Raw genomic sequence first — 22,435 nt, forward strand, 5'->3', positions numbered from 1 at the left:
CATTATGCAACTAGTAATGTAGTTTAAAAGGAATGTTAGAAGCAGAGACTGAAGCACAAGCATTATAACCAGGAAAACTAAGGCAATAATCCTCATGTCTGAATACAATCATAGTTAGCATTCTAGTCTCTGATTGTCTCTTAGAATCACAGAGGGCGGAGTGACATTTATAGGAATGTTCACACATTACATTGAATAAGTGTGTGATCTGTGTACCTGTGTGTGCAGATAGTTGAGCATAAACACTTTTGCATATAACAAACAATCAGGGAGCACACTCTCTGTAAACAGGATTTGAGCTGTGCAAATAAAGCGTACCCCTTTTCACGGAAACTCTTGTGCAAGTGTAGAGACAGCTTGTGCCTGTCTTCAGTACAATGTGTGAAGAAGGCTGCAGTCTACTGCTGCCACACAAACAACTAGCGGTTGGCACTATCAAAAAGCAGAGTGACAACGTCCCAATTCAGCAGCAGGGTCATGCTTAGAGTCCAGTGTCCTGGAAATGAGGAATCCAGCAAGGGCAAATGCTATGATTTCAACTGCAAAGGATCTAATACAAAAAGGAACCTGCCTGTGGGAATAAACCTATTTCCATGTAGGAATCTTGCCTGATGAATTATTGAAAAGAAGCAGAAATCACACTTATAGGTAACATTGGAACATGTTATGAGAAAGCATCATTACATTTCTATTTTGCTAGTAGTACTTACTTTTTCCTTACTCTAAGCCCGTGTGTGTGTGTGTGTGTGTGTGTGTGCATGCGCATGTTTCTTCATCAACCCATGAATCTTGTTTCCAATTTCCTCACTCTCTTCAGCTTAAATTGTTCCAAACATCTTTGGGGGAATTATATTTTTAATTGTGGCAGTACAATGAATATTTGATGATCTACATTCATAGGGTAATCATGGAAAAAAATTCTAATCCTAAATAATATGTTGAATAATAATTAAAACTACTGAAGACTTGATTAAGGGTGTTAGGGGATTAGAAATGGGAATTAAAGATGGCCAAGAGCCCTGGGGTAAATTCAAGGACTTCAAACACCTTTTTAAAAAATCATGGTTTTTAAAAAGATTAAGAAAATTATTGGACTAGAGATTTCCCCCTAGGAAACAATCTGTGAAAAAGATGTAACAAATGTCAGAGTGTAGTTTCCTAAATCTATGAATGGAGAGTTCAATCTACAGCCAAGTTAAATCGAAGTGCTTCTATTCAAGCATATATAAGGAAGTAGGGCAGGAGTCAGCTTAAGTTCCTTTGCCCCATTTTACTGGGTCGTCAGTCTCCAAAAAGAAGGCAGGACATAAATGGACATAAATTAAGAATGATTTTCAAAATGTGCTTTGATATCTAATTTATACAGTGATGCAGGACAGTAGCCTCACAACATTTTGAATACTAAATAAAGAAAACGAGAAGTTTGCAGTGGATTCAGTAGCACAAGCATAACAGTGGCTCTGTATGCAGGTTTGGCTTATGATACCTGCTATCCTATGTTCCCTTCTTGATGGCTGCATTTCCAAAATACCTTCAGTTTAATGTGACAAAGAATAATACAGTGTAAAAGGCTTAACTTTCAGGGCTGTATGTTTCAACGTTTATACTGTGGCATACTTTCTTTTTAAAAAACCTCACATTAGTATCCAGCTTCCTACGATTTTAAAGCATATATACTTTGTGGATAAATGCTCTTGTGCAATACAAGTAGGTAAAATATGCTGATGGCACCTTTTCTTCTTCTGAATTTGAATAGTAACTGTAAACCATATCCATTGCAATATTACTTTTGTTTGTTTTGCATAAATGAACAGTCAGATATGTGAAGATTGCAGCAGCAATCATTTTGAAGCTCAGACATAATTTTTCTGTGTTTTATTTTCTTTTATCGTAGCTTTAGTTCCAGCACTGTCCCTCATGTAAGAGAGAGAGAGAGAGAGCGTATGAGAGAGAGAAAATGCTTCGTCTAAGAGTAGACAGCCTTTCAAGACTGAAGGGAACACATCTAAGGGAAGGGTTATAAGTCAGTAGAGCAGCTGCATTGTATCAGGTTCAAATCCCCAGCATCTTTCAGAGATGTCCCTGTCTGAAAGCCTGGAGAGCTGTGGAGCTAGCTGGGCCAATAGTCTTATAGAAAACAGTTTCCAATTATCCTATGTAGGCAAGAGTGGTATCACGCATGGTGACCCAAACCCCACATAGCTATGTAAAGGTCCTACATAGGATCATTGGAAACTGTTTTCTATAAGACCATTGGCCCAGCAAGCGCCCCGGCTCTCCAGGGTTTCAGACAAGCTATGCTCATATAATTTCAGGGATCCTGATTATGAAAGAGTCTCTAATCAGTCCATATATGGGCCTTCCGGGGGTTGGGAATCTTTTCCAGCAACCTTCTGGAGGCCAGAAGCAAAAGTGGGTGGAGTAAATGATATTAATTTTACCTAATTTTACATCCTAACCAGGCCAAAGTGATCAAGGAAGGTGCCACTGGAGAGTTCTAGAGCAGGGTGGCTTGCAGCTTATGTAGAGTCCCAAGGAACACATTAGTTTCTGGGCCCAATTCAAAGTGCTGGCTTTGACCTATAATGCCTTAAATGGCTCAGGACTGCAATACCTCACGTACTGCTTCTTCTCATATGAACTGACCCAGACCCTGTGCTCATCATCTGAGGCTCTTCTTTGTGAGCTTCCTCCACGAAAGGCCTGGAGGGTGGCAACAGAAGAAGGGGCCTTTTCTGCCGTGGCTTCCCATTTGAGGAATGGCCTCACCAGGAAGGCTTACCTTGCGCCTTCATTACATGTCTTTAGGTGCCAGGCCTTTGGCTTATTAAACAATCTATGACCTTTTCAATTGTCTTTGCGGTGTTCTTCTTTTACTTTATTTGATCAAGTTTCGTTGCCCCTTTAATTGGCATAAGATTTACAACAACCTTCTTCAGTCCAAATGCGCTAATGGAATCACATTAGTGTCATGGTAGGCTGAGAAAATCAACACTCCCATGCTAACTAAAGTCCAAGTCCCTGGAAGTGTTGCTCAGAGAGAAACCCATGTTTGCCATTATTGGTAGTGAGCTCTTTGATTGCAAAATTGGATGCAGAGTTATTTGTTTATTGTTTTCTTTACAAATCACTTCCCACGAGACATCATGAAGCAATTTAAGGATGAAAAGAACAACATATATAAAAACCACAATTTTTAGTTCAACAATATTGTACAAAGCATTGCAGTTGGAAATTAAAATTCAGCAGAATCCTGCCATCAATTGAGAACCCTGACATTGGCTGTGATTGAAAAGAAGAAGTCTCAGGCACCCATTAAGAAACACCTGAGGTGTCTATTCAAATAAGGCCTTAAAAAATAATTCTGTATAAATGATTTATTCATTATTTTCTTCTCTTCCCACCCAGCAACACTTGTGTGTTTGCCTATATTAGTTTCATAATTACTTGTTTTTTTCCCGTGCATCATCAACTCAAGCATGGTTATTCTTGTAATGCCTAATATGCAGAAAAATAGATGCTCATTGTGGACCATTTAAATCAATTGATAATACTTGCATAAAGCAATTATCCCAACATTATTATCTCTGAGAATTTCCAACAGCTCTTTCACAACCAGATGACTAAATTTTGGCTCAGGAAAAGCAAAACAAAAACCATACACGTCCTGTCCCATCTTTTCTGAAATCAGCTATTATCTATGTGTACCAACAGGTGTCTGCAGATGTGATATTACAAACGAGCTGTAATCTGCTATGCAAGTGGCTCTAAAGTTAGCAATTTGAAGGCTTCAAGTAAATTTATGAATCCAAAAAAATTGTAGGAGCGGGAAACAACAGTGACCTTACTGTGGGTGTCTGCTATACAGTCTGCCTAAGCCAGACTGAAGACTTAGATGATGCCTTCCTACAGCAGATTACCAAGCATTCAAAAAGTTAAGACATTGTAGTCATGGGAGAGTTCATCTACACCAATATCTCTTGGAACTCCAACTCTGCCAAGAGTGTAAGGTCCAACAAATTCATTAATTGCTGTGCCAACAATTTCATTTCCCAGAAGGTGGAAGAAGCAACAAGGGAGTCATCTCTCTTGGACCTGGTCCTCACCAACTGTGGGAGAAACTAATTGACAAAGTGGCAGTCCAGAGAACCTTAAAATGAGGTTTGATTTTGTGGCAGTGAATTCTATACATGATGTGACATTTATAAGTCATGATCAACCACCACCACTTTGAAAGAAACCTAGTGATTTGGACAAAAGGAAGGGGGAAGCTGTGCGACCCTTCTTTTTTTTCATCTGGCAATTCTGGCAGTCTTAAAAACAAGCAGAGAGCAAATACTCCATATAACAGGAGTGGGGAAACATTCTTTTTTCAGCCCAAGGGCTACATTTACTTGTAAGCAACCTTCCAGCAACTGCTTTGTAAGAGTCTAAGTTGTACCCTCTGCTGCCTAGTGGTGGGTATAGTCAGAGACAAACATGCATAGAACAACAGGTATAACTCTCGCTTTTGTGCAGCAGGCTACATCCTACCCTGTCAGAAGTCAGTGGTTTCTACACAGAGGTGCTTATATCCATTCAGGCAGGCAAGAGGCATGATGATATCTCAAGGGCACATGCCAGGCAGGTAAAAGTTCTCATGGAGAGTACAGAGCAGGGCCCTTGAGGGACATGGTCTGGAGAGGAGTGTGGTATGGGGAGAATCTTGAGGGTCAGGCAGAGAGGACTAGGAGTCCACATTTGACCCCTGGCCCCGGGGTTTCCCATTTTCAGGCATGTTCAGTGATGAGTGCTCCCCCTTGCAGTGCAGAATGCTCAGGAAGATGGCCTTTGATCTGATCCAGCAGGGATCTTATTCCATTATTCTCCACACTGGAGTTTCAATTGTACCCACAAATTATCATTCAGAAGCTGCCACTGAATTCCTCTCTAGAAATAGAATTTCCAAAACATGTATTTTTTAATATGTAAAGATCTGTGTTAACAGCACCTATGCATGACCTTGCATGCAGGATTTGATACAACAACACAGAAAATGTCATTAAAAGAATTCCAGATCTAGAAATCACTTTGACCTAGCCTCTACATTATCTTTCAAAGCTGTGTTTTGTAAAGAGCTGGGCATCTCTTAGGAAGTATCTGTCAACAATAAATTTAAAAAGAGGCAAGAACCACAATAATATTGTTATGAGTTGAAAGGGTATACTGTATGCCTGTGACCCCTTTAATTCCTGGCTCCAGCAAGGATTCAATTCCTGGAATAGCCAGGCTAGCTTCCTGGTCAGGTAATGGCCCTCAGCTCACGGGTAGTTAGAAAGACTAAGGCCAGAGTTGAGAGTTGAGGTTTATAGGAAGGCTGCAGGTAGAGACAGAACCATGCCTGCTTTTTACTGGAATCCAAGGCTGTGGCTATGGGAGAAGCAATACCTTCTTCCGGTGTGAATGCTGTGAGCCCCTCCACTGTAGGCTCAGGTTGTATATATGTACTGTATAAATAAACCATATTTTCATAAGGACACCATAGTCTCCACTGTCGCTCATTCTGAGGAAACTGCACCACTTGGAGATTGGGTTGGCATGCCACAGTATATATCAGTGTGGCCTTTTAAATCTAACTTTATTCTTTTCCCAACTAGAGAGCTATTTCACAGGGAGCACCGATCAGTGTAACCTATAAAATTAGTATCAGCTTTACCTCTCAGACGACAACTATACGCCCACAGCTCCATTTCTCTTGCAAAATGTTTGAGTGTGATTAACTTGAATTCAGAGAGCAGATGTACACATTTCCAGAACATTTTGAATACCTTTGTCACCTGGCTCATAAAATATGTATGTAAAAGTATTACTATTTGCAGTGATGTAAAACTTCCCCTCTGCTTCACATTGTGAAGTCAGCGAGAATTAGTTCGTTTTATGTGAGAGACTACCCCTGTAATTGCAGCCTGCGGTCATCTCCTTGTTCTGATGAATCACAATTTCAGAGGTCCCTCCAAAAACAAAGTTTTCATGGAGAGCCAAATAGGCCTGTTTCCTCACCACTATCACAGCTGCCCATTCACTTGCCTTCTTCATCTGGGTCTGTTTGCACTACTGCCCAGAGGGAGAATACAAAGGAAGGCAAGGGGAAGATGCTCCTCCTTTTCCCTCTTACCATTGTCACATTTTTAATGCTCTGAAAGGGTAGCTGAGTAGGGGGCAAAAAGGAGGAGGAAGAGGACCAGGATGCTCTGAGGGTCAGCAGTGCACCCCTTTGGAAGGTGTGGGATTTGGTAGCTATTCAGCCATGTCAACCACAAGGGTGCTGTTGAGCTCCAGTCCTGCTGGGGGCCTCCCCTAGGCCTCTGGTTGGCCACTGTGAGAAAAGGATGGTAGACTAGACAGTCTTTCGTCTCATCAAGCAGAGCACTTGCTAGAGCCTGATGAATTTAATAACCTGATGGTCCAGGGGTAGGGAAACTGTTGGAGCTTGAGGGCCACACTCCTTCGTGGGGAACTTTTTGGGTGGGAGCACATGCCAGTGGCAAGTTTGGTCAGTGCAAAAGTGGATTGAACAATGAATGAGACTGTACCCTTTGGGTAGCACAAATCAGAGGCTTATACACACACACACCATCCAGATGAGCATGCAACATCATCACAGTTCAAGGACACCCTTCAGCCAGCCAAAAGCACTCAAGAAGGGTGTGGAGCAGGATAGGGGAGGGGCATGTTCTAGGAACGGAGTGTCGCCTAAGGAGATTCATAAGGACTAGGTAGAGAAGCATGGAGGGCTGTATTTGGTCGCTGAGCCTGAGGTTCCACACTGCTGCCCTAGAGGATAGTACATCTCCTCACCTAGGCCTTTTGGATCCAAACTTAGGCGCTACTGGCATAAAGAAACAGGAGCCCACATGCTTCATTTGTCAGATTTGGGAACATTAAGGTTGCGATCGCTGAATTCAAAGTAGGCTAGTCTCCTGAACTGACAACTATATAAAGTACCTATCATGAAGCGGAGCGAGTATGTTTTAACAATTAGCAGATTTCCAGAGAGAAGTGATATCTGATGACATTAAGGACTGTGACATGAGATTATGACAATTTAAGTATTTAATGAGCTGATTAGTAATCTTGGAAGAGTGCACTTTCAAACTTCAGAGTACCGCTGCAGCCACCAGTCATTATTGCCACAAGTTACAAACAGCTAGCATATATTACTGCGCCCAAGTCAGGAGTGGAAAAATTTGGGGTGTGGAGTAGTTAATAGTATTGGGGATTGGTTATTGTTACTGCTGAAAATGATTCTAGAGAGCTGGATTTAGTAGCAAGCTATGATAGCCATTTTTCAAAAAGTCCCACTTCTCAGAATTGTGCATCCTCTTGCTGTCTAACATAGGGTGATTTCAGCCATGGCTGCGGCTGGCCAAAAAGTTTGAATCTCACTCCCTGGAAATGACCTCCCTTTCTTGTCCCAGTACATAAATCCTAAAATGAGAAAATGATCCCAAAAGATGCCCAGTGGTTGCAGCTTCTTCTATCCTGGGTCAAATCACCTTTAGAATCATTTTCAGCAATAAAAATTATTTCGATTTGAAACGATTCTAGCCCATTTTTGCTAACTCCAAGCAAAAAAAAATATCCTCCTCCCCAGTTCTTTGCATTGCTCAGAACATAATGGAGGCAATTCTGATGAATGTAGACACATGTAGACATAATATGGAGAAAGAGAAAGAGAAGGATGGGCAGGGGAGTTGTGTATACATTAGCAGCTTAGAATGCCGCAATGCTGTTTTTCCTCACTGTTTCAAGTAGGATTTTTATGTTGCTGTAAACAGTAATGAAAGGGTACAGATGTCTTCACCCAATGCATATTACCTGATTTGCTTCCCCACACCTGCAACCCACCTAACCTCCTTTGGTTAAAGGACAAGCCCCTCTTGAATCCCCCTGAAGCAAGATCAGATTCAGTTTGCAGCTGATTCTGATTCTAAATGTTCTTGCCGCATACCTTAAGATAATTTGAGGAGGCCGCCTCTAGGCTGTCTGAAGCACAGCATGAGATTTGGCATCTTCACTATGGCATCTTCTGGGATGGTTCACAGTCGTTGTCCAACCCATCTGCCCCATGGTCCTGATCTGCAGCCCACAAATCAGGCTTATTTATCCTGTGCCATCCTAAGGACTACCTGCCGTGTCTTGGATTTGTGCCTGAAGCAATTCAACGGTTGGGCTAAGGGTTTTGAAGGTTTTTATTGTTGTTATCCAGAAAAACCACTTAAATTTGAGCCAGTTCTTAATCACTGCTGGCTGATTTGTTGTTGTTTCATACAGAGGAGGCCGAGAAGTGTTTTATAACATTGGTGTTAGAAACACTATTGGCTTTGCTGATTTATAACGGATGTTTTTAAATTTATGGGCATGTTTTTTGTATTTATTCTGTGCTTACTCTGCAGTTTAATAACAAATGCATATGCTGCAAAAAAGAGAGAGTAAAAAATGGGCAAGTCCACTAAGATCAACGACAACCAATGTTCTAATTATTTGCAAACAATGCAACTGTAGAGAGATGCTACCAATTGCACTTTATGGCTATTGACTGGATAAACACTAGAGAAATGATACTGCAATTCCTAAACTACAAGGCTCTCTAAGGAGAACCAAAGCAAAGATGAGTCCATACCAATTAAATGAATTATATCTGCCCCATTTGTGCAAATTGAGAAACAGTAAATACAAGCTGGTGTTTAAATAAATCGTTAGAGGTCATTTTTGTTTGCTGTATCCGTAGTATCAAAGACTCCAGAGTTAGTCACTGTTGGGCCATAGAGGAAGACGTGCTTAGTTCAATATCCCTATTACACTAACAAAAGTGTTATTTGCAGAATGATTTTGCCCATTAATTTGGTAGTGTGGCCGAAGTTCAGCTGGTTTAGCGGCTCCTGCTGTTGTTGGGGGAATTCAGCGGACATTTTATGCTGACATTAAGTTGGCAATAAATGCTGCAAGCACATCCTGATGACTGGCTTGAGTTTGCTAATGAACAAATTCCGCTCTAGAGTTGGCAGGCTGGCTGGTCAGCTGGATACTTAGAGACGGAGCAGTTGTCTCCCTTATAACTGGTTACTCTGAATATCACAGGAGGCTCATAAGGATGGCAAATTGTCAGACAGTTCATTAAACGTTTCTCTGTGTCATCGGTATAGGACACCACATCGAGTTCTCAGCTTCTATAAGAATATAGAAATCTGGCACTTCCTGACTCTGGCGATGCCCGCTTTGCATGAAATAAATCTCCATGGTGAGGTTTTAGACCAAGACGGTACAACTTGGGACCCAACAAACTGATCACAATACATCAACCACATCCACTTTGCCTACAGATGAGAAAGGTGAGAAAGGGGCTAGGGGAAGTGTGCTTTTCTTGGAAAGAATGGTCGACAGGGGTTAAGCACAAACACCAGCACTAGCACGTGAGGGGAAGGGCAGTGTGGCAGTGGTGACACCTTGGTTGTTGCCAGCCAGGATGGAGGTGTGAAGAAATACTTTGTTTTGTCTTGATTTAAACATTGAAGAGTATAAGGCATCTGTACCTACTGTTACAGTCTCTCTGTGTGTGTGAGAGAGAGAGAGAATGGGGGAGGTACGTAAAATGTGAAAGGGCTCTTTCTCCAATCCAGGCGACCATGAGCTATCTGTAGAAAATTGTGCAACAACTGTTATAAAGACCAGGCTATTGTGGAAAAGGAAATAGCCAGAACCCAGTCACAAACCACTGCTTGCCACTGCTGCTGTTCATAGAATCATAGAACTGTAGAGTTGGAAGGGGTCCTTTGGGTCATCTAATCCAACCCCCTGCAGGTGAAGCAGAGGAAGCCTGCCAAAGCAGGAGGGTGCCTGTCGGGGTGGCATTCTGCCAATAGGCCCATCAACACTGGAACAAGCCCTGGCATTTATGCTTTGAGGTTTGTGCTCAACTACTTAGACTGCAAAAAGCAGAAGGTTCTCAACGTTCCAATCAATTGACAAGTGTGTTGTGATTTGGGGAAAGTGATCTGACTGGACCCAGTTATGCAGTCCCTGTGTGTTGGATCAGTGGTGGAATTTGTGAGTGATACCCCTCATAACTGTGCAGATCTGAAAGTCCTGTCCTTTCACAATCACAGGCAATGAAACTGAGTGAAGAGACTCGGGTTCCAGACATTGGGGAAAGGACCACAAAGCTTTGAAAGGAAGACTAGAGGAGGACTCCCTTCCTTCCTATATTCCTGCACCATGCTGAACTGAAGGCAGAAGAACTCAATACTGTAAGGGTTTTCTCCTAAGTACCTAAGGAGCACCAAGCTGGATTTGGCCAAAGATTGATCGAGTCCAACATCCTGTTTCTTACAGATGCATCTGCAAAACCCACTGGCTCTAACATGATATGTGCATGCACTTTAACTAAATATAACAGGAGAATGCAGAGACTGTTTTCCCCTACGTTTTGTTCCGAGCATGATGGCAGACTGCAGGATTTTTTTTTCCCAGGCACCCCAAACCAATACAGAGCCATACGTGGAAGCCTCGTCCCATGTGTGAATTGGTCTATTTTGACTGTGCCTTGGCTTAAAACACTCAATGCAGCCAAAATGTAGACGTACAAATGCAGACATGGATTAACATATAATTAACCGCATTTTGACTTCTAGTAAATTGGCTTTTGCTCCATATTTCTGTGATTACACTTGAACTAATTTTGAACCCAGCTCTTAAAAAAAAAAAAGCATTATAATGTACGAGCATCTGTACCATTCTGAGGTTCATTTGGGACTCGAGGCATCAAAATGACAATATCTTTTCCTTGTGATGTTCCTAAACCCAAGTGCAATATTTTTTTAAAAGCAGATAATTACCTGCTAATCTTCAGAAAAAGCATCCAGACATCTGAAAGAATCCATTATGCCTTTAGGGTCTTTTCTTCCCATACTGTAAATACGATAAATGGCATTGCAAATTCTTTCCCTACAATTCATGTTAAATAGTGAGTGCCATGGAAATTATTATCTTGCCATATTGGAAATCCTTCTTATCTTTACATATAATTGGTAGATATTTTGGTTTTAAATGAATTAAGAATGTAGGGGAAAATAGTTAATTCTAGCTAAAATAAAGAAGAAAGAGGAATAACTCTTACAAACTCAGAGGTTTGCTTATAAACTAGGTATTTCTACATGTCCCTGTTGTGCTTTAGAATCTGTGGATTATCCTGTGTTGCATTTGGCAGCATGTATTTGTATTTTTGATCACTCAAAGTATTTCAAAATGACACATTCCGATTGGGACATATCCATCCTTATAAACCACATATCCTTTATTGAGCAAGTTTTTAAAAGAGAAGTAATTTGATTGCAAGCGAAAGAGAAGTATTTTGATTCCTTATTACCCACCCAAATAATATTTTATTCTTTAAGAGTGCAGATAGAATAATAAAATAAAAGTAGCTACATTTTTTCTTGATTTATTTAGCATCCATCTTGCCCTCCAGCAATAATCATCCATTAGTCCTGATACGTTGTATTCAGTCAAACAGATGACATCTTGATTCATCCTTTCTAATGAAATCAGGAGAAAATGTCCTTTTAAAAATGGAGTTGGGGGGGAGGGACTGGTTTTGCTTAAAATGTTATTGACTAGAAAAGTGTGTCCTACAGAATAGGAAAAATGTACATCCTATATAAAAATGAAAATGAACAATTTCTACATTAAGAAATTGTATTTTTTATTTTATTTTTTTGTTCTCCAGAAATTCTGGCGAATTTTGTTCTCCAGAAATTTATTTCTTTATTTTAACAATGATTACATACCACTTAATGAGAAAAAACATTGAAGCTGTTTACATAGAACCATAGACAATGCAATAAAATTAGCAGACATACTGAAATGCAATGTAGTTAAAAATCAACAATTTTAAAACAATTTAAATGATTGTAATAACATTGCAGGACTTTGTAGGTGTGCCTAAATGGAAAAGTTATTGGTAGATGTCGAAAATAATACAATGAGGGTACATGCCTAATGTTAATAGGCAGGAAATTCTTCCATCTTATTTAAGGTGGAATTGAACTTTCAAAAATCATCTGCTGGTTCTTTACAAAGCTTTCCACATAATTTGTTTTTATTCATTCATTTCTTACCCTCCTCACCTTTAATCCCCTCACTAAAACCAACCAGCAAGAGGTATGATCAATTTTTCTTTTCTGGCCCCAGTCAGGACCTGGACTCACTGCCTGATTTGTAACTTACACCTTGTTGTCCGCATGTTTCTTTTTCTGCCTTGCTGGGTGTCATTACAATTCTGCATTATATTGCTATATTGTGTTCATTTCACAATTGCGCATTCTCATTTTGTGATGGCACCTGCTTCCATTCGGAATCCAAATAAAGAATTCTGTATTGTGTGTGTGTGTGTATAATATTCTGCCGTGGACTTCATGGAATTTATTGTAAGGAGAGAGACAGATGACAGGGACAGGTATAAAGATAAAAAACAACAACACAGATTCCCAATCCAGTAGTTGTTTTGAAATAGGGACCCTAAGGAAAGCCATCAAAGCTACATTAAAAAATCCAACATAGACATTTCTGTTAAAGCGCCAAAGCACACTAATTTATTTACCTATTTTACATGATTTATCCGTTCCCCTTTTTAGTCCAAATTCCCAAAGAGCTGTTCAAATAATTATGATATTTCAACATAAAAATATTTTGATTAAACAGCAGCACATAAACCATAAATAAAAATCAAATAAAATTGCAAAATGCAGTAAACAACACAGAAGGACTCGTTCCCAAAGCAGAACAGAATTGTTTTGCTAATTTCCCAGATGCCATTAAAGAGAGAGACTTTTTTTAAAAAAAGAAAACCTAGCAGCCCAACTTTGGGCATGTCTACCCAGAAGTATGTCCAGTTGAGTTTAATGGGAACCACTCCCTAGTAACTGTATTTAGGATGGAGCCAAAAGCTCTAGAGTTACCTCTCCAAAGACCACACTTTGTATGGAAGTTGTTTTGGCTTCCACAGAAGTTTGAACCTGCAAGCAGAACCTCATTACCTGGAATATGGATCGATCACGGAATCTCTGCGGATAGTGAATCCCTTCTGCTGGACCAGGCCCTAAATTTATTCTGCAGTGGTACCTCAGGTTACACCTCGGGTTACAGACTCAGATAACCCGGATGTAGTACCTCAGGTTAAGAACTTTACCTCAGGATGAGAACAGAAATCGCACGGCAGTAGCAGCGGGAGGCCCCATTAGCCAAAGTGGTACCTCAGGTTAAGAATGGTTTCAGGTTAAGAACAGACCTCCAGAACGAATTAAGTTCGTAACCAGAGGTACCACTTTATATACGTTCATGAATGGTCAACTATTATCTCCCCCATTGGCTCTCTACGCTGCTTTTTTGCACAAATAAAATTGCTTCTTCCCCACCCAGAAGGGCAGCTTGGGGGGAAAGAAAGGACAAATGTGCTTTTATCTTGGAATCTTCCATACAAATTAAAGTGCCCATTACCCATATGACAGTAATAAGTAGTCCTTCGTTTTCTATTGACTGGAGCATAACTTCCCTTGTTACCAGGAGTGATGTGCATATGCTCCCTGCACAGGCACTTGGCTCTGATGGGATTCTGCTGTGGAGAAATGAACTCCGTTAATATTCTTGCAGAAAAGAAAAATTACAATACTCCGCTGTGCTACTAGAGCATGACTACACTCAGACATGGAATCCAATGCTAGACCTCGGAGTTTAGACTTTTTGATCTTCAGTGGAAGTGCTGCTTGTTCTTTCAAGTTCCTTGCAGCAGCTGAAGCAAACCTTTGAAAGTCCTATTTGCCCTGCATGAAAGGATTGCCTGTAACAAACGCTGTTGAATTCTGCATGTGCTCGTTTCTTGTAGTGGAACTGTCACACTCTTTTGTTTACTCCCTTCAAAAGTAACCATTTCAAAAGTAGTACATCCAAGTATCTGTTGCTGCCCTCTCCTTAAGAAATTTTAAAGTGCATTGCCTTTTTTTATATTAGGGAAAATGTGATCGCAAAACGCGCTTCTCTCATTTATCAGTATTTCTGTGTTTTCCACAATACACAGCATTAAGGGGAGAGAACTCTAAAGTTACTTAGACATGGAATTAGTCACGCCATTCCTGTGTTGTAAGTCATTATCCAGTGAAGCATCAGAACCCATATCATAGCCTACTGCTATATTAAAAAGAGGGATGAATCAGGCTGTTTTGCAGTCTGTGTCTGTTTCACATGTATTTTTCCATCCCATTTCTGCATTACTGTAAATTTTTATTTAATTCATACAAACTTTTCTCAATATGCATTTCAATAAATGTTTTCAAATTTATTTTATGTCACAAAATACATATTCATATTTCCCCTCTAAAATGTGAATTGTTATAAACATTCTGGGGTGTGCACCTCTCTCTCTCTGTATGTGTGGTGTCTGTGTGTGTATATGGTTTGCAAAGAAATCAGAAAAGCACAGTAATGAAACTGTATAACTTTTCTTGAATTGTCTTGAAATAAATGCTGATTTCATCAAAATAATTGTTCCTGTTGAATTTTTTTTTAAGTCTTCCATTGCTTTATTGAATTTGAATTCAACTATCAGTCGTTTCATATAATAGCTTTCACTGGAATTTTCTGTTTGGCTGAATGATATATTCTATTATGCATTGCTTACATAAAAAATACACTGCACAATATAACAATCACAAAACATTAGCCTTTTGTCATTACAAAGTACCATGAAATGTTTATTTTGGGGTGGATGAAAAACGTTTCTTTAATTGACAGGTATCTTTACTTTCACTAAAAGAAATGAAATCTCAGATTTTAACCACTGTAACACAGAGCAATATCTGAGGCTTGCCTTATCTAATCTCCATAACATCCCACATCTGCACCACATATTTGTTTCCTCTCCTACTGACTATTTCTCTTCATAATATTTTTTTTCCTGTTTTCTAACCAGTACTTGAGCAAAACAATTATTTTCCTGGCCAACTTGTAAAAACAGCAGGATATAGATACAGAGATAGAGATAGGAAGGCTCTTCTTCATTTCACCTTCGTAGAATACAAATGTGTCTATTCTGGATTTCTTTTCCTCAGCGGTAGGCTCACTGGTCATTTTGTCCAAATCCATGCCTGAAAATGTGCATCTGTACACCAGGGAAGGGAATACAGAAATGATGACTGGAGGAAAGGAGTCGTGGTTTCATTTTCTTTTTCTTTTTTACTGGAGCAAATAAAATACACCGAAAGTGGAGCAATAGGTGGGTGAAAGCCTGGCTAAAGAGCTTTAAATAAGTTTCTTTCCTTTTTTTAATGTTCAGTGTTGTGTGTGAGCAAACAACAAAATTCACCTCACATATGTATGGGAAACGCTTTTAATAAAGGACTTTGTTCAAGCTTATTTCATTACTTCTTTCTCTTTTTTTGGGTGATGGTGTGAAGTGTGAATTAAGTTGAATACAAAAGACTTCCACTGCACTGAATTACCTGTTTCACCTTGAAAAGCCACACAAAATGAAGCTCTTAAAGCCTTTTGAAAATGACCTTTTTCCTCAGCAATGATTTATCTTTCCCCCCTCAAAATCCCTTTTACAAAAGGGAGTATGATTAAAGGAAGCCAAGCAGCACAAACACTGGCTGAAGATCCCGCTTATCAGGAACTCACTTGACAATGTATGTTTGGGGGTCGGAAATGCTGCAGGTTCAAGGGATAATTCAGCCTTTCAAGCACTTCAATTTATTTCATGCCTGAGCACTGTCATTGTGCGCAGACAAGATGAAACGCATCGTTGTGTAAAGAAATTGAAATGAAATCCTACTTGACCCAGCAGGATGGGGCATTATGTTTGACTCACTAGTGATTCCTGGGATAATATCTAATTCCAGGAGGAAAATTTCTTGATATGGCCACCTGCTGCGAGGGGCTTTGTCCAGGGATCACAAGTTGTTCTGGGTGACTGGGCTCAGGACATGCTTAAAAGAAAGCAGCCGGCCTCCTGCTGTCGTTAAGATCGCTTCATTTTCTCCCTGCTCTCTATTCACTGGGAACAAGTGAATGAAGACTTGGGGAATAGGGAAAGGCGGAGAGGGGGAGTCATTCAGGAAAGGGACCTGAAGCACTTCCACAAGGAGATACGTGCTCCAAGTCAAGGCCTGCTTGACCTGAGTTTCTCATGAAGGGCTGAGTTTATTTTTTAAGTGAGGACATATTATTATTATTATTATTATTATTATTATTATTATTATTATTATTATATTAAAAAAAGAGAGAGGCTAGAGCTCTCTTTTAAAAAAAATACATGATGGCAGACCTGTCATTGGCATGTCTTTCTGCCTTGGGTCCCTGTGAAGTGTTTACTTTGAAAAGGCAGCACACCAGCCGATTAAATAAAACGGGAGCACTCCTTGTCTCACAAGGGGGAATCGTGGAGACAGCTTTATTACTTCTGTCAGAGAACAAAGGTTTTTCCCAGCATGCAGGGGATTATTAGGCCAGCAGCAAATAAACGGAATTCACAACGTCAAAGCTTCAGATGTGTCTAAGGAGCAGATGAGGGGCGAATCCATAATTGATTTCTCTGCTGATATGTGTGTGTGTGTGTGTGCACGCACATGCGCGCGCATACACATACACACACACACACACACACACACACACGTATTTAAAAAATAAAACTATGTGGCCATTATTACAGAATCTGGTTTTACTCTTGCCAGCAAGCGTGGTTTCATTTAGATGCTAACGTTATGACTGAATAAGATCACTCATTTGGAAAGGCTATGGCTTGTCCATGTGTTGCCCATATTATACATCTATACTACACAGGTTTGAAAGAGCTTATTTTCTTTCAGGAAATAAAAGAAATGCTGCTTACCTTGTTTTGTGATGAAAGATGGCAGCTTATTGGGTGGTGAAGGGTGGAGGGAAGCATAAGAGGAAATGACAGTGTATGGTCGAGATCAAAAGAAGGACTTGGGCATGCCCAGTCAGATTGTAATGGTTATTCCCGTCCAGCTTTTCTTTAAGGAGCAGGCAATCCACTCACCCCGTGTCATACCAAAACCACTTTGAAAGTTTTAAAAGTAGATTGCCACGTGATTTGGAAAGAGCACCTATTTAACAAATACAGTACAAACCCATAGAACTGCTGGGCGTACAGAACAATTTGAGAAGTTTCTTGGATCCTATCCCACAAATTTAATTAATTGGCTACTTATTTATTGCTATTTATTGTTCCATTTTGGCAATGGTTCTATTTCCCTATTTTGAGACACATATCCCTTGCATTTAATATATTCCCCAATCCTATTAATCTTTTTTGCAACGTGTATGACACACTCGGCTTATTATTGTTGTTGATGTTGACGTTAAGCTTCAGTTCTGTAACAACTTACGCGGAAGAAAACTCCACTGAATTCAGTGGGTAGATGTGTGTAGGTGTGTAATGATTGCACTGTAAGTATTCCAGTAATTTCAAACAAATACGCCTGCATGTGAATTCAACAATGAAATGGGATGCAAAGCAAGAGAGATGGTGAATGCAATGAAACAGTTGGGAGAGGGAATACTGTAGTCTTAGGCAAGTGGCATAGCCCATGACTGGTATGCAGAATATTGCAGAACAGCATCTCCAGATAAAGGAGCTGAGAAAAATTCCTGCCAGAGACCCTGCATTGTGGCTGCCAGTCAGAGCAATGTTGGGGTAGCTGGACCAATTATCCACCCATCATATATTCAAAATATTCTTCACCTTTTAACAGGTAAAAATGCAATACCTCACGGGAAGGAGTGAGCTAAAAGGGATTTGCATATACTCATTTTGTTCAGAGCTACCATATCTATTGTTATGATTCTTATTTTTTAATCTTCTTTTAAGTCTGTGACTGTGGGGGACACTCCTTCCATGACCAAGAGAGCTAAGTGAATAGGCATGTCCTTCTATTTCACTGCAGGAGTGACATTGTGGAGTGGTGGGAAATGAAACCGTTTGTGCCTTGTCCTCACCTCTGAGATGTTCCCAAACTTATCCTCCCAGTGAGTTGCAAGGGTGTGAAATGACCTCCGTGAGGTATCCATTGGGCCATTTAACTATCCCCATTTCCCACCCGCCCATCGCATTAATGATATTCACGGGCAGGAGGTCAGATGGGGAAAAGAAGTATTAAGAGAGATTTATTGGCCAGTTAAGTACACATTTTTGTCCTTAACCGCACTTACTCGCTGAAGCGAACAAGAGCACCTGGCAGAAAGCGATGGCAGGCTGTTTCGCTGAGAACACACGCAAGTTACTGAGTAACCAGGGCTGCTAATGAATTGGTTTGCCTTTACAGTGTAGCTGTGGTGCATGTCAGATTCTACGCTGTGCCTACTAATAGATCTGATTTTCTTGCACTGGGGATCACAACACGCAGAAGCGCAGGCAATAGGTTGGAATTTCTCAAGCTCCAATTTTGCAAAGGTCATCGGCTGTTTAGAGCTGCCAGTGCGCTAAGCTGTAAAGTAATCCCAGCATTCATAATGAGCAGCGCTTGCTAGTCAACAGCATGTCAATATACATTTTTTTAAAAATAAAAAAGGACCTTGGTTGCTGTTGCAAGGCTGAATTACTTGGACCTGATCCTGCTTTGTCAGATCAATGGATGTTTTGCTTTTCACTTGAATAGGTGGAGCGGGATAAGCCCTGAGGGCCTGGCATTGGTGCCAACGTCTTTTGTTTCGCCCAAGATTTGCACCCATGATGGAATTTGCCTGTCTTTGACACCTGCAATTAATTGTCAGCCTCAAAGACACCCAGTTAAAGAGCCCTTAAAACCCAGCCTCTGACATGTAATTTAAATCATCATCATCATCATAATGAGCTTTTGCTGCTCGCTCAAGCAATCTTACATCCCGTTCCTTTCTGTTCTCTGTGTTACGACAACTTTCAAGGAGCTTGCCATTTCAACAGAATAGACGACATCTTGCAATTCTTAGTCATGTTGGAGAAAGGCACATTTGATCTCTAAGCAGATCTCTAACTGCTTTGTGCACGCAGAGTCACAGACCCAGGGGGAACCTGCTTTTCCCAAGCAAACAATTCCATCCCTTTTAACCAAGTTGCTGTTTTAACTACTGCCAATGCCTCTTACTGTTCTCAACACTCCATTGCATTTTTACAAGTGCCAGGAGACCTGAGCCTGAGATTACACAAGGGCACAAAGGAGAAGCAGAACCATTGAGAATATGCTTGTTAGGGCAAGTATTCGGAGCTGAGATATACATTGGACGCTCACAGGCTACATTGCACCTGTGCAGTCTTCTTGGACTCCACTCTTAGCAGAAGCAGCAAATCTTATCTGTGTCTCTCCCAATCCCCACTGATAAAAGAAATGGCAGTGTCATGCAAGACCCTGTCACATTGCACCTGCTTGGAACATGGGCTGCTTCCTGCACTTCCTTTTGCGCACCAAAGTGGGCATGGTTCCACTTTGGTCCTGTTTATAATTTGATGTGTCTGCAGCTCACACTGTTAAAATAAAGCAAGGATGGGATTCCTGAGCTCTAGATTGATATTTTTCTCCTTCTCAGCAAACGTCTGCTTTTGGTAGCGATCTGTGGAGGGCTGGTTTCAGGCTTGCGTGAGCCCTCAGCATGATGCTGTTGATTACCTCCCTCTGGTGCCACCACTGATCAGGCACAACACCACAAGAGGCCTCTGCAAGCTAGTGATTGTAACCTTCCCCACGTGAACTTTGCTGGCACAGCATCAACTCTGATCAGCGCAGGGTGGCTACAAGTTTTGAGTTCTCCTGAGGCAATGCCGTCTTGATGCTGTGAGACGTTGCATTGTGGGAAACTGAAAGTGGTGACCTTCCAGCATTGGCAGTGTCCTAGAAGCAGTGGAAGCACAGGAGACCTGCCAACTACGCTGGTCAGCAACACAGCTGGAAGGAGGCTGATTGGCAGAGGCCACAGATGGATGATATGTCAAGGCAGATGTCAGTACCGCTGGATGTTGCCAAGGCACTTGAGAATGCTGAGTACTGATGGTAGGCCTGATTCCTTCCTCACTTTAGATCACAGATTTTGCTAATGTTGTAGATTAAAAAAAATAAAAATAAAAGACTGCAACATTTTTATTTAATTTTATATAAATTTATAACTTTAAAAGGTGGAACATTTGATAGATATCCGTAGCAATCTTTTTGTGAGTGACTTTACCCCTTTGTCCCTTGCCTTTAACCCCCTCAAAAATGGAACTCTCCCCCTAAAGCTTTTTTTAACCCCTAAAAAAGGGGGTAGATCACTGCCGCTTTTTAATTCTGAAAGTAGATCACAGTCTCTTGAGAGTTGGCCACCCCTGATCTATACTGAGGGCACCCCTGATCTATACTGTGAAACCTCTTCAGAAAAGCACTGGGGAAATTGTGGACTTACAGCCCACCAGTTCCTCCCTCTGTATCCACTCCATATACCCTTTCTTCCTGCATCTGGAATTTGGGGCAAGGTGAGGAGAGCTGCTGAGATTGGCAACTGGGAAAGCAGTGGCCAGAGAAAGAAGATAGCATAGCCCTCTCTTAGCTGTCCCTCTAAAAGCTGCTTAAAATACCACTGGTGTAAGATTCTTTCTGCAGCAAATAACTTCTAGATTGGTTCTAAACCTCAATTACCTCTCTATAAAATGGGAACACAGATGACCTTGCAAGATTACTGTCAAGATAAAGAATGCACAGAATGCTCACTAGCATATGAATTTTGTAACTTGACATATGCCTCAGTGGCATTGATTGTGTTCCTAGTTATATTAAAAGTATCCATTCTGTGGGCAAAGTCAGCTGCTCCTGTGTAAAGGGAACCCTGTTGCTAATAGACATGCTGTTGGCCACCCACCCTTCACCTCTGCAGTTCCTAGGACTCTGCCCTAACTTCTCAGAACTATCTAAAGCTTTGGACAGTATTTCTGCTGTGGAGACAACAGAGGGGAAGAAGATGGAAGAAGTTGGCATTTGGGTAGGCCATGGCTGCATTACAAAGAATTGCCTTTGTTTTCATTGCCTCTCTACCTCTTGTCACCTTGGCCACCCCTTTCCATCTTCTTCTTCCATAATCTCTGCAATTTAGAATGCATTCTAGATCATAAGCTCTTTGGGGCAGGGACCTACCTGGGCCACTGATGTTACTTTGCCACCTACATTGATGGAGCTGCATAAATAAAATAAAGATCATAGTAAGAACAATTTGAGGCAAGCATTGTAACACATACATGAATACCTGGGGAACTGCTGCCTCAGTGCGGTGACAGAATTGCACTCAATGGTCTAGAAGTGGTTAACAATATGCTTTCTTCTTCAGACAGCCCAAGGGCTGCAGAGCTGCTAAGAAACCACAGCACAGAGAATGAATATTCCGCATTGTTTAATTGAAACAGTTATGCCAATCTGTGCTACTGCAAACACCTCAGTTTCACTAATGGACTGGCACCTGTATCTTTCAGGCTGCAGTCCTATACATAAACCCCACGCTGAACTTAGTGGGACAGACTTCTGAGTGCACATGTGAAGGATTGTCCTGCCAGCAGCTGAAGCGTTAATGTGCCTAGGGCATCCAATATACCCTCCCCTTTTCAAATTTGTTTCCCCCATGGATGATTTCAGATGTTTCTTTGACTTGGATGCCTAGTCCAGGGCTATTACTGCCAGTTCTTTCTCCTTGTGTACGGCTAGGCATAGCTCTAGCCTCTTTTTTGTCAGTGTCCTTGCAAATGAGATAAGAGTATATGGCCTCTGGGTTGATGAAGCAACAGACACCAGCTCCTTGAAAAGAAAAGAGGGGGAAAGAGGGAGAGACCCCAGTTCAAACTACTATGGCTACAGATGATAATTAGACCATCTCCGGCAAGGTCCTGGGTGAACGTTTCTTTCTTTCTTTTTAATTGCACCTTCCCCTCCCCCCTTCAGTCCACCAGAAAAGAAAAGGTTGCATAGGTTTAATCACTGAGCTGAGAATAAGATTACCCCATGTCGGAGCCTGAAAGGAACAGCAGTATTGCAGCTAAAATGTGTTCAGCATGCTAACAAGCCTTCAGCCTCAGTGCGCAGTGTCTGTGCATATAGACGACACAAGGAGCCTCAAGGAGTTGATGTTAAAAGGATTCTCACTTGGTGTTTCTCCCCATGCTGTTGATTAGATTTTAATTAGACCACTCTGCCGTAGTAGTCCAAATTATATCCCAGTTTATCCCTGGCTGATGTTCACAAGAGCGATATATCACGGGCAGTAAGTAAACAAATCTTTCAAAGTGACTGGAGGTGAAAACGGAAACCTAAATCTCAGAAGCAATTCACGTTGGATAAGCACAATTGATAGAAAGCATTTTATTGTTATTCTTACATTAAAATTCCTGAGTGAGACA

This window comes from Podarcis tiliguerta (genome assembly GCF_965153285.1).
Source record: "Podarcis tiliguerta genome assembly, chromosome: 3".
In the NCBI taxonomy this organism is placed as follows: Eukaryota; Metazoa; Chordata; class Lepidosauria; order Squamata; family Lacertidae; genus Podarcis; species Podarcis tiliguerta.